The 12431-nt window shown below is 36.8% G+C and overlaps 1 protein-coding gene and 1 pseudogene across 17 annotated transcripts in view; one reads left to right on the forward strand and one right to left on the reverse strand.

Annotated features, from left to right (window-relative positions):
- FAM13A (family with sequence similarity 13 member A) overlaps positions 1-12431 on the reverse strand; it is a 376873-nt gene that overhangs the window by 80309 nt on the left and 284133 nt on the right. The window lies entirely within an intron of this gene.
- LOC106998409 (ubiquitin-ribosomal protein eL40 fusion protein pseudogene) lies at positions 6613-7144 on the forward strand (annotated as a pseudogene).

A 12431-nucleotide genomic window follows, 5' to 3' on the forward strand; every position in this document is an offset into this window, starting at 1 on the left:
ACACTATGCCAAAAAAAACCAAAAAAACAAAAAAAAACACCTGCCACTAAAAACCTCTAATTATTTTGTTATTCCAGGAAAGGCCTCCATATTTTGTAAAATGAGTACTACATACTTTCTTTGCCCAGAACAGATCCTTTACTCTAACATGTAGCCAACTGAAGGAAAATTAACATGGTTACTGTAACATTCTTTGATGGACACTCAATTAGCAATATGCTTGGTTTTCTTAAGTGCTTTTGAGAGATGATTTAAATGGTTCAGGGCTCTGAACACAGCTGTTCATGTGTCTTAGCTATTTGTGTGTGTCTGTGTGCCAAATTTCTTTGCAGCAAACAGAAGCAATACTGTTTTCCTTTTATCTCCATCACAAATTTCTTATCAATTGCGACTGCGGGCCAGATCCTACCACAGGTCCTATATTAATTATCTCAATTAGATCCTCACAAAACTTTCCTGGTACTGGCTTCTTGCTTCTTCTTTAATTCAGGTGGGAAAAGCAGTCTCAGAGTGAGTACATAACTCATTCAGATGATGCAGCTAGTCATGTGTAAACTACCGTGTTACATGTTAGTTCATTTTTCTTATTGTTTTCCCTTCATTTTTAACCTATCAAAGTACGGCAAGATGACTAGGTTAGTAAAGAAAACGCATTCGATGGCCAGTCTGCATTCCAGCAGCCACAGCAAGATCTCGTGGACTTGATAAGCTCCTTGTCATGCTTCTGATTACGGCAACTCTACATCACCTTAGTCAAAGTCTATTCGTAATGCATTATGCCTGACAGCACTTATAAGGTGATTAATTTATTAAAATGTACTGGCACGATGTCAAGAATGTCTCTTGATAGAAACACAAGACTTTAATCATAAGCAAATATTTTATCTGGCCTGCATTTGCACAAAGTAAATTCATCAATGAAAGACAAAATAAGAAATTTTTAATTTGGCTATGCCCCTGAATTTTGACCAGTTTTTGTTCTAAAAAAGAAAATGTAAGCACTGAAATTTAAGTAAAATAAAGCAGAGTCAGTATTACATTTAGTCAACAATCAGCAGTGCACAGTGGAGTAATCCATGCACACTACCTGAGAAAAACAATATAATTTGGAAAGAAAATGAGGATAAATAAATCAATTTTTATTTTAAAAGCATATTTCTCTTTTCTCTTTCCTAAAAATACACTTTTCTGGGATTTATTAATATAATCTAAACAGAGGCATACATTTTGAGACAACTAAATCATTGATTTCAAATTGATTATGCTACTCATTTTAGAAATAAATTTAATGCATTGATTTTGAAGGCAATTTTAAAGAAAAATGGCCAAGGACAATTCTTCCAAATAAAATCAAGAAAATAAACTTCTCCACAAAATGTACAAACCAGAATGCACAACATTTGAAAAAATTACCATTTTTATATAGTTGTTTGAACATATTATAGTATTACTACAGGCTCCAAAACATCTTTAACAAAGATTATTTACGCCTATTCCTGTTTTTGTGTCAATGTGTCATGATCAATGATACTAAAGGATTTTGCCTAAATTCTAAATTGAATATAATTTGTCATAATTTTTTCCTAAATATGAAATTGAGAATTGATTCACTTTTAATTTTTAAAAATAAGCAAATGTTCTGTGAATGAAGAAGGAAGTGTGTGTTATGAAATTAAGCCAATGACAAATTGAAACAACTTAGAATTCATTTGATTTCCTCCTTGGTTACCAGTAACAACTCCATGTTTTAATTATTTCCTATTTGCTGACTCTCAATAATGGCCAAGCTTAAGCAGCCAATTATAAGTAGTTTACTTTAAAAAAATCAAATATACACTGAGAGATTTGGGCAATCACCTCATTTATGTGATTATGCTTAATGTTCTCAGATACATGGTACTACATTCTCAAAATAACTGCTTGTGGGAAGAACATTTATCATATAGACCTAAATAATAGTCTAAATCTAAGAAGCTACTACCAAGAATGCCAATAACTTAGATATTTTTATCTAAGTTTTAGCAGAGTCCTGTCTAACTTTTTATACAGCTTGACATTGGTTAATGCACATAAATAAACGACACCTAGACTGACAATCTCTTCATGAGCTGCACTAATTTCTAAACTGAAACCACAGAATGCAGTGCAATGCCTATCAGTTTAATTATACAGCAAGCTAAAGGAAATCATGAAAGGCATACTGTTGTATATGTCTAAGAAAAACCAAATGTTGGGAGAATTCCCAGGGCAAGCACCCAGAATGGACCTTCAATTACTCGATCAAACCACCATTCCATTCAATTCCCTTTTTCACTCTCCAATGAATTCAACTTTCTAATTGGTTAATGTGGCTGGCTACCAAAAAATTAACATAATTTGCATATTTAGTCACACACTTTAAATACATTTCTAAGTGGTTTGAGACAGAAGAAATAGTTTGTAAGTGTTCCTTGAGTACTGAAAAGTACAGAAAAACAAGTAAATGCTAAGAATTTGGTGCCATTCTTTGAAGAAACTAGAAAAACCATCTATGAGGCTTAAAAAACAAAACAAGGAGCAAAAGAGAGAGAGAAAGTGAGGGACAAGTAAAAGAAAAGTATAAAGTAAACATTTTTTTCAGGAACTCAGGCATTTTCCACATGCGCTGCAGAATGTAAGGGGAGGAATTTTCTTAGAGAATGATAAGTGAAGTTAGCATATTTTCCTTTCCTTCCTTGTTCTCAAACCATAAAGTGCAACACACGTACTTGAGCATTTTCAATTTATCCAGTCTCAGTCATTAACCACGCCCCCTGCCAACTGGGGAGGTGTGTGGCAGCCACTGTTCAGTTGCTTAGGTTTTTGGTTTGGTCCCAATGAAGAACATTAAAAAAAAAAAAAAAAGTCCCCCCTTTTTTTTTTTTTTTTCTGGAAAACAAATGTAAGAGTTTTCAGATCAGTTCATAACTGTTTGCAGCTGTAATTTGTTGGGGGTGGGGGATATTTTACAATTCTTTTTTGTAAACCCAGGCAGCTTTGTTTATAGTTTTATTATTTGCACTTTGTGCCTAAGAGCACAAATCTTAGCCAGTAGAAATACAAATTATTGCAGTTCAAGGGCAAATAGATTTTCCAGACCAAAGGTTAAATGCAAAGAGCTGAAGTTGTTAGTATTCACACAACAGACATTTTTAGCTAACAGTAAGAAGTATTATTTTGAAGGCAAAACAAATAGACAAAAAGACTTCCAAAGATTTAGATTTCATTCCAATAAGATAGAAAAATATTTCTACCATTTTTTGTCTGTTTAGTGGAAATTTGAAATATATTGTTATCAGTTGAATTATGTCACCCCAAAAATATACACTGAAGCCATAATCTCTCATATTTTAGAAAGTTATCTTATTTAGAAACAGGGTCTTGACAGAGATGATTAAGTTAAAATAAAGTCATTAAGATGGGCCTGAATCTAATATGACTAGTGTCCTTAAAGAAAGGGGAAATTTGGACACAGAGACAGATATGCACCCAGGCAGAATATCATGTGAAGACTGGAGTTATGCTGTCCCAAGCAACGGAACTACTTGAAGCTAGGGAAGAGGCCTGGAACATATCAAATTCAGACAGAAAAACCTGACTAACAAAGGTGCTTCAATCTTACACAAAGGCTGTGCTCTGAAAGTTCATTTACAGGAATGCCGACTATAATCAATTTCCCATACTGACACCGAGATTTGGTTTCCAGGCCTGTATTCAAAAGTCTGTCTAACCTCTCATTTAAGTGAACTATCCTCATAAGCAGTCCAGATACAATATTTTAAAGTTTTAATGATGATTCAGTTAGAAACACATTTTATATCATGACAATATACATACATATAAATCAGGCACAAATTTCACTAAATTATTCTTAGTTTGCTGGGATATTTTCTATTTTGTTATTAATATTGGTCACATCCTGCTAAATTGGCTTTATGACCACTAATAGATCATGACCCACAAAATTAAAAAATACTGTTCTAAATTTTAGACTCAAGAGAATATTAAAATGAACTATTCTTATTATTTCATAATTCTTATTTCTAGGCCATAACTTCTCTCATTCAATTGATTCAAACTAAATAATGTATTTTTTGTTAACTATAATCATTCATGAAATAAACACAATGTTGTGCTAAAAAAAATACTGTTCTACAATATGCTAAATACACATCTCCCTTGCTTGCTATATAATGCACACTGAATGAATGCTGATGAATTAAGATCTATGTTCTCACAAGATAAAGAAAAAAAAACCTCTTTCTTTCTCTGTCCTACTGACAAAATCAGCTCTGGGCCAAAGAAGTACAGATTTTGCTGAGTGTAGATGGTAAAGACAAGCAGAGAGAAAATGGATCTGGATATGCCCAGTAGTGGGCATGATGACATAGTTGTGGAAGGCCAGAAGGATCTGACAGAATATCTCCAAATCTCTCTTAAATAGTCCTTCCCTAGTTACACCATAGGACGGTGTCAAGAATGAGACTCAGAGACACAGTGAAGGAGACCATTTTGCATAGGACACGGCCTCCATGGCTCTTTCTTATTTGTATGACTGTGGCATTGTTTATCACCTATTCTGTCTTCTAGAATCAAAGAAATATTATACTTAGAGAAAACTAAGGATCATCTCATTCTATTTCAATCCTACTCACTCAGCTAGTGCCAGCTCTGAATGTCCTTCTGATTAACAGCTTGTAATGTCTAAGAAATTGCATGGAGGTAGGGGTATGTGCATGCGGGGGGAAAAGGAACAGAGTTCTTAAGTAGGGGGTGGGAAGAGGAGTTGCTTTACCTTCCATTTGTTTTGCATCTCTTTCTACAGCTAGAAGGTGAAAAGTGAACCATGACTGCCTGCTGATTGATTGACAGTGCACTTCTCAGGGAATCCTGGGCTGAGACATGTGTAGAACTCACAGAATAGAATCTTATTCTTGTTATAACATTTACACTGTGTTTATAAGCCAACTGTTTTCCTTAAGGACGTTTATCCCTGCTATAGTTTAAATGTGTCTCCCAAAGTTTATGTGTTAGAAACTTGATCCCCAGTGAAACAGTTGTTGAGAGGTGGAACCTTTAAGAGGTGATTAGGTAATGAGGGCTCTGCCCTCAAGATTGGATTAATGCTGTTATTGTGGGAGTGGGATGGTTAGTACGGGAGTAGGTTCCTGGTGAAAGGATGAATTTGACCCTCTCCTCTCTGTTCACTGAGTTCACTTTCTTGCCCTTCTGCCGCCTGCCATGGGATGACAGAGCTAGAAGGCCCTTGTCAGATGTGAGAACTTTGAGCTTGGACTTTCCAGCCTCCAGAACTGTAAGAAATAAGTATCTGTTCATTATAAATTATCCAGCCCATGCTATTCTGTTATAGCAGCACAAAATGGACTGACAATCTCTTACCTACATATTTGATCAATTACCAAATTGTATGGATTATGCCTCAAAAAAAAGGACATGTCTCTCGAGTCAGATCTCTCCTTTCCATTTCCACTGCATTAGTCTTCCGCAGGGGCAAGACTATTTCCCTGTTTTCCATACCAGTTCATCCTTAGCCTCTCCTACTTCCCCATTGCATTTGGGATACAATCCACATGCCTCAATCTGGCACATGAAGTCCCTCGCAGTTGCAACCCAACATATCTCTACAAACCTCTCATTGCAGTTTTGCAACCCTTTCCATTTGTACATGTTGTTCTTTCTACCTTCAATCCTTTCTCCACCTCTCTCTGCCTGGTAAATACTTCATCTCTCAGTTCAAGTGTCATCTAATCTGGGAAGCCATCTCTAGCACCCTGGAGAGGGAGCTGCTTCTTCCTCCAGGCTTCAAGACACTTTGTTCATAGCTATAACCGGCTGCTTAGCACATAACACTGAAATTCATAGGCTCAGAGGCTTGTCTCGTTTCCAGATTAGTCTTTATCTTTGCAACACCAGCACCTAGCTAGGTACCTAGAACACTGCATGTGCTTAGTAAATGGCTGTTGAATAAAATCAGTATCATCAAGATTTTGCTGAGTGCTTGCAGTAGTGTTTGATTAAACATTTTGAAAACATACTGTTTATAATGTGTAAAACTAATTTTGCCTAGAAGCATTCTCTGATATCTGTACATTGATTATTTTAAATTTTCTTTTTCCCATCTATTCAAAACTTAATGAATCTGCAGCTGTGCCATGGGTTTTCTCCCATCCTCACTTAAAGAAAATAATTTCTTTTTTCCAACTGCACAATTAGAGATGGGAGCTTTGCCATTATGCCCATAATTTTAACACTGTACTCTTTGTGGTATACAGAGAACCCAGAAAATGATATGTTCGGGCAAGGTAATGTTTGAGTATGGCCTTGCCACACACTATATCTGTTTGTTCTGGCTTGAGAGCAGGAAAAAAAAAAATTATTTCACTTCACGCCAAACACAAAGGTTGTTTAAGGTTTGAAGAAATGTTGGGTTTAGTCCCCAAACTATTTTCAAGGCAGCTGGAAGCTTTCATTTGTCTTTGAGATCTTGTTCAGAAAAGTGATGTTTATCATTATTATAAACATAAAAACATTGTCTTAGGGAGGCAGTAATTTAGAACATAAAATACAACAACCCTCTTTTTCTTCAGCGAGGCGGCCAAGCTGCAGACGCAAACATGCAGATCTTTGTGAAGACCCTCCCGGGCAAAACCATCACCCTTGAGGTCGAGCCCAGTGACACCATTGAGAACGTCAAAGCCAAAATTCAAGACAAGGAGGGTATCCCACCTGACCAGCAGCGTCTGATATTTGCCAGCAAACAGCTGGAAGATGGCCGCACTCTCTCTCAGACTACAACATCCAAGAGTCCACCCTGCACCTGGTGTTGCGCCTGCGAGGTAGCATTATTGAGCCTTCCCATTGCCAGCTTGCCCAGAAATACAACCGCGACAAGATGATCTGCCGCAAGTGCTACGCTCGCCTTCACCCTCGTGCTGTCAACTGCCACAAGAAGAAGTGTGGCCACACCAACAACCTGCGCCCCAAGAAGAAGGTCAAATAAGGCTCTTCTTTCCTTGAAGGGCAGCCTCCTGCCCAGGCCCTGTGGCCCTGGAGCCTCAATAAAGCGTCCCTTTCATTGACTGGAACAGCAAAAAAAAAAAAAAAAAAATACAACACCACATCCTTTGGGGGGATGAAATTAGTTGATGAAAAAATATTTTTCATAACATTGGTAAATAATTTTCAAATCTTTAGTCACTGAAACAAAATCAAAAGAATACGGGGATACCTGTAGAAGGAAAGAAGGAAAAAGAAAATTGTTTTTGCTAACTTCTTTCAATTATTACCTTACTGCAAATTTATTAAGGGTTTTTTAATACAGTTTTGATTTAACAGATACACAATTTCCCAAACTGTTAACTCTGAATGTGGAATTCTTGAGACAAAGATGTGCAGGAGGCACGCAAATTATCCTGTCATCCTCTCCTGAACACCCTCACCTCAGCCAGAGGAGGACTGTGCCAGCAAAATGGGTCAAGGCTTGTTTCTGACATCATCTTGACTTTCTGCTGCTTTTTAGGATGATGAGCAGCAACTGGAAAGTGAATGAAAGTTTGATGTCAACCTACACCTGGGCTTTGGGTGCTTCTACAACCATGGGCAGGTGCTCATACGGGAAACATTTTCTGAGTGTACACTACTTACTAGAATCCATGGTAGGTGCTGGAGATACAGAGGCTAAGAAAACACAATCCCACCATTCACGGAATTTACAAGATAGCAGAGAAATGGAAACTTGAAATGTGATTATTATTAAAAAAAAAAAAAGGCATACATAACTACCATTGATTGAGAGCTCACCATAAAAAGCCAGGCTTTGTGCTAAGAGTTTATGTGTATTATCTCATTCAATCCTCAAAGACATCATGGAGGAAGGAATTACTAACCAGATTTTTCAGATAAGAAGAACAAGTTTTAGAAAGGTTAATTAACAGGCTGAAGGCCATAGAGGCAGTCACGGCTGAGGTTCCAATCCAAGTCTGAAGTCAGAGCTCCAGCCTTTCCACTCTGAAGCACTATGCAGTCTGGCAGATTAGCTGAGGTTCAGTTAGATAAGCCACACAGGGAGTGAATTTTGAGGGTCACGTAGGTATTTCTGGGAGAAAGATAATGGACAGGACGAGAACTCTGAGAGAGAGAGAGAGAGAGAGAGAGAGAGAGAGAGAGAGAGAGACAGAATGTGCTTTGAAAGCATGGGAGAATTAATAACTCGGCAGGTGTGGCAATCGAGGGAGTTCAGCACCGTGGTGCAGCAGTGACCTGCCAGAAAGCTGACACTGGAGAAACAGGCAGGCTCTTGGGTTTCTATTAAATCAAGGAGTTGAAAATAAAGGAAAGTCACTTATAAAAGTAAAACACAGTGTATCAATGGTCTATTCAGGCCAGCATTTAATTTCTAATTTTAGTTTCAAGAGTTATTTTAACCTAGACAGCGAAATGAGTTTCTCTTTATAATCACTTTGCTGACTGTAAAATACTGATACTTATTGTTTTTTTCTAAATGCTTAATTTTTTCTCTAGCCTTTCAGTTCCATTCCTTTAATATAATGATCTGAGTAAAGCAGTTCAATTCTTTATTTTTATTTCTAGTAAGTTCGAGTCTTCTGAAGTCTTTTTTTGGTGGGGAGGGTGACAGGGTCTTAATCTGTCATCCAGGCTGGAGTACAGTGGCATGATCATAACTCACTGTAGCCTCAAACTCCTGGGCTAGAGTAACCCTCCTACCTCAGCTTGTAGGTAGGACTACAGGCATACGCCACCATGCACAGATACTTTTTAAGAAAAGTTTTGTAGAGACAGAATCTTACTATGTTGCCCAGGCTGGTCTCCAACTCCTGGCTTCCAGCGATCCTCCTGCCTCTGCCTACCAGAGCACTGGGATTACAGGTGTGAGCCACCGCACCCAGCTTCCCTGAGTTTTATTCTTAGATCTGATGAGAAGATACCATGTTTTCCTGAGCTTGGTCTTTAAAGGTATTATAAAACATACGTCTTAAACCACACCCCCACCTCATTATTTTCACTTGGTTACTTAGGCACCTTAATTTTAAAGAGCAACTTCTGAGGCTTCTCCCTATCTTGTTTTTACCACCCCTGGCCCTACTATTTCCCATTAACATGCCTTTTCTCGTGCAAAAACTAAAATCAATTTCTATATCTGGCTTTGGGATAATTTGCATAAGGGTTATAATGTACTATACTTTGGTTCTGGAGTCCGGTATTTGTTTAGCAACAATACTGTAAGTCTATATCTGATATCAGAAGTCAAATTTATTTTACAGCTTATCTTGAAATGATGGCTTAAAATTTGAAAGGGATTTTAAATTTAGAAATATATACAAATTTCTTCGCAAGAAAAGGACATAGGTCGAAAGATTAATTTACAATTTTTAAAGTGTACTCATGTGTACTTGATCAAAACAAAGTTCATCTGCCATTTTTATGTGTAAAAATGGGCTTGTCATAATTTCCTTCAGTGTATCCCTATCAGCTGAGATACTGTATGACCTGCAAATGTTTATTATAATCTGAAAACTTTAAAATATTTATTAGAAATTCAATTTTGAGCTACATCTACTTAGAAAAATTAAAGAAGACTGAATGTAACATCACTCTTAACATTTTCCATTGCAGAAGTATGTTTATCCCCAGCGTATAAACTGCTCAGTGTCTATGACAAAACATTTCTCCAAATACAAAATAGTAATGGTTGCTATCTGTAATAGGAATAAGATAATCCAAGTTCTTTTCTAAAAAAAAAAAAAAAAAAAAAAAAAAAAAAAATCAAAGGTAAATTCAACTTTTTTGAATAAATCTTTATCTTAAAAAAACCAAAGTAGAATTAATTCCAGATAATTACAAAATAGTCTTTTATCCCATCATTATATAATAAAAAAGAAGCAGAAGAGGAAACCTTCCTATTTTAATGTACATGTAAAATAGGAGCTTCATTTTCCTTAAACTGCGTTAATGAATACAGTAACTCTAGGAAATAAACTAAAAACTATTTCCTCTTTCTCAGGGTAAATATCAAATACTCTGCAATGTAAACAGAAGTAGCATTCCAAATTGTTTTTTCTTTGCACTACAGGAATGCTTATATAATAACTAAGGGTGAGTAAATTACTTGCAATTTTTTTAGTATAAGAATATTCCTAGAAATTTATATGGAAGGCTTTAGAAATTCTGTGGACAATAGTGTTCTGATATGCTTCCATTAAATTTCTTTGTAGTCTCCAATTCAACAAGTGTTTACTGAGTACCTGCTACGTGCCTAACATAAAAACAACTTAAGCTGCCCTGTCCAGAGTCATTTTTAATCTCTAGTGCAGTAAGTGTCTATATATTAGAGCTCATTGCTAACGGGAGCAAGGTCAGGAGATCAGTTTCCTCTGCCAGTTAGCTAGTTTTTCTCTTTTGAATGACAATAGACTCTTCCCTTTACTAAGCTTCTAATGGGGGAAAACTCCACTATTAATCCCAAATACATGCCATGATCATTAACTTCGTGTACAAATGGCTATTCTTTAGACATGTGTGTAGAGTGTTTTCCATTTGTTTCTGTATATGTGACTGAGCAAGTCATTTTATTTCCCTGTGTTTGAGTTCAATCATCTGAAAACGGAAGCTATGACTTAGGTTATCTCTAGGGATCCGTTTGGCTCTAAAATAGAGTCTATATTTTCATAATTCTCAAAAGTTACTTTTGCATATGTTAATAGCAGCATTATTCATAACAGCCAAAGGGTGGAAATAACCCAAATGTCCATCAACTAATGAATGGAAAAACAAAATTTGCTATATCCATATATCATAATATTATTCAGTCATAAAAAACAATGAAGTATTGATACATGCCACAACATGGATGAATCTTGAAAATATTATACCAAGGGAAAGAAACTAGTCACAAAAGATTATCTATGATATGATTACATGCAAACTGATGATACGATTACATACAAACTGTACAACTCTGTGAATATACTCAAAACTACTGAACTGCACATTTTAAATGTGTGAACTGTATGGTATGTGAATTATATCTCAATAAAGCTGTTAAAAAGTGATTTCTATGGCCAAGCATGGTGGTTCATGCCTGTTACCCCAGCATTTTGAGAGGCTGAGGCGGGTAGACCACTTGAGGTCAGGAGTTCGAGACCAGCCTGGCCAACATGGTGAAACCTTGTCTCTACTAACAATACAAAAATTAGCTGGGCATGGTGGTGCATGCCTGTAGTCTCAGCTACTCAGGAGGATGAGGCAGGGAAATTGCTTGAACCCTGGAGGTGGAGGTTGCAGTGAGCCAAGATTGTACCACTGCACTCCAACCTGGGTGACAGAGCAAGACTCTGTCTCCAAAAAAAAAAGTTATTTCTAGTTCTTCTTATGGTAAGAATAAATAGTGCATTAAAAAGGTTTAAAACAGAACATACTATTCCATTGGGAATCCATTCTGATCATCACAGACAAATGTAAGTTTCTTAGGAAAAATAGGGTGAAGCCTTTGAGAGTTTCAAGAAATTTGGTTCAATTCTATTTTCAACAGTACTTCCAGCAAACAATTCTAGAGGTCATCTTCCAATACTGATGTGATGAAGTGCAATACAATGATACAGCACTACCTAAACTGTGCTAAGCAATCTTGCACTGATGGAATTGAAAGTGCATTGTAAGCATAAGAAGACAAACTAAAAGAAAAGCAACATGCCCTTTACATCTGAGTAGTTTCATCATTAACAAAACAAAACAAACCCCACAAAACCAAAACTATCACTTTTTGGTTTTTTTTGAGACAGAGTCTTCCTCTGTCGCCCAGACTGGAGTGCAGTGGCATGAACTCAGCTCACTACAATCTCTAACTCCAGGGTTCAGGTGATTCTTGTGCCTCAGCCTCCCAAGTAGCTGGGATTACAAGAGCATGCCAGCACACCCATATAGTTTTTGTTTGTTTGTTTGTTTTTCTTTTTGTATTTTTGGTAGACACAGATTTCACCATGTTAGCCAGGCTGGTCTCAAACTGCTGACCTCCAGTGATTCCCCAGACTTGGCCTTCCAGAGTGCTGGTATTACAGGCATGAGCCACTGTGCCTGGTCCTATCACATTCTTTAACTCCAAAATTTCCCTCATAAAATAAGTACCTTGAGTGGTATCATCTCTTATAGACAATGAAAATGACCTGCTCAAATTCATATATGGCCAACTAACTTAGTTGTCCATGTCTGTATATGTTTTCTGATGGCAAGTTTACCACTGGTTTGTACTGAATAGCTAACATCTTTACTTTTTCAGTGGTTTAAACAGGATGATCTTAAAATTTGAAAATATCCTCACCTAAGTTCATGTTATCTTCTTTATTTGGAGTAATTAGCAAATATTTGGGCTCCATGGG

This window comes from Macaca mulatta, chromosome 5, assembly GCF_049350105.2.
Source record: "Macaca mulatta isolate MMU2019108-1 chromosome 5, T2T-MMU8v2.0, whole genome shotgun sequence".
NCBI classification, from domain to species: domain Eukaryota; kingdom Metazoa; phylum Chordata; class Mammalia; order Primates; family Cercopithecidae; genus Macaca; species Macaca mulatta.